Source organism: Crocuta crocuta, unplaced genomic scaffold (genome assembly GCF_008692635.1).
Source record: "Crocuta crocuta isolate KB4526 unplaced genomic scaffold, BGI_CrCroc_1.0 scaffold194, whole genome shotgun sequence".
In the NCBI taxonomy this organism is placed as follows: Eukaryota; Metazoa; Chordata; class Mammalia; order Carnivora; family Hyaenidae; genus Crocuta; species Crocuta crocuta.
The window spans coordinates 833,490-834,963 of NW_027530084.1; positions in this window are offsets into that span (position 1 = coordinate 833,490).

The window sequence follows — 1,474 nt, forward strand, 5'->3', positions numbered from 1 at the left end:
TCTACTCCACTCTGCCTCTCCCCCCCCCCCCCCCGCACGCCCACCCCCATTTCGCTGGCAGACGTTGGAGCGAAAACGTTCTCAACAGGGCAAGCGGGGTAGTTTTCCCGGATTAATACACCCAGTAAATCCCCGGGAGTACACAAAGCAATGCCCAACCCCTGGGCCTCAGCCTCCGCACCCCACCCCCAACCTCGGAGCCGGGCCAATCGCCNTCCTCCCTGGGGCTCCGGGAACCGAGACTCTCGGGGGAGGAGGGTGGTTAGCTCCAGATGGGGGCTTCTTCATCCTCCCTCCCCCCACCTCCACCGTCGCGGGCGCCTTTCTTGGCGGCTGACCCTGCCAGGGCAGAGTCTGCAGGTCTGCCTGCCTTTCTGCAGCCCGCATAAAAGCGCGTTGAAGGTGTCTCGGGGAGACACCTCCGGGTTTTGATTCAGCTCATTCCCTTTCACTGTTCAAAGCAGCTGTTCAAATACAGAGGCTGCTTACGTTGACGTGGAGAGGATTTCAAACAACCCTAAAATGCTTTGAACTGACAAGGTGTCTTGATATCTCCCTCACTCCAGCACAGTTCTCTGAGATCACTCGCTAGGACAATGGCTGAGCAGGCTGTTCGAGCGGGGCCTCGCTGCCTGGGGGCGGCGGCAGGGTCCCCTGGGCCCTTTCAGCGAGAACAGGCTTGAAGCACCCTAGGAAGAGATGCTGGCCACGGCGCCAGCCCGTGCCCTTCTCTTAGGTCCCGGGAAGGGCTGTACTCCGTGGGTGTCCTGACCTGGACTGGTTTGAAGAAACGGTGCAGACTCCCTCTTTCCCGGGTGCACTGCGTGGGGAGGAAACAACTCAACGTATCCGAACATAACGGAAAAGACCCCTATTTATCTCCACACTGTCAGCTCCTCAAAAGACTGAGCTGGGCCTGGCCCCTTAACCCATGGCCCCCAAAGTCTTCACTTGAATAACAGTAATGGTATCAGTCCATGCACTCTAACTTGAACTCTAATTTATTAACTCATTCATCTACTAAACACACTCACACTATAGGTAAAAAAGCATTTATTCATTTCTCTGTACCAGGACTTGGCAGAAAAACCACCATCATCATCCCCATACGTTGTGGTGAAAGGATAGTTATTAAAATAGAGATGCCATGGTATATCTTAATTGATTTCTTATTTATGTAGTCTCATGATAATAGAAATCAGGAAACAAAGGGAAATCTCTTAGGGTGTGACAACTGGCTTAAACTTGGAGAAAATTGCCTATTGGTACCTCCTTTTTAATGTATCCACCTTGGAGGAGGGTTGTTTGAATCTCTTCTTTTCCCATTCCTCCCTCCTGTCCTCCCTTCCTCCACTTCCTTCCCTGCTTCCTCCTCCAGTGCCCCAGTCCTTCATTCCCGTGCTTTCTGCTTTCCTCTAGCCCCCAGATGACATTTCATTTGGTGGCGAGCTCCCACACATTTGAATGGAACTTC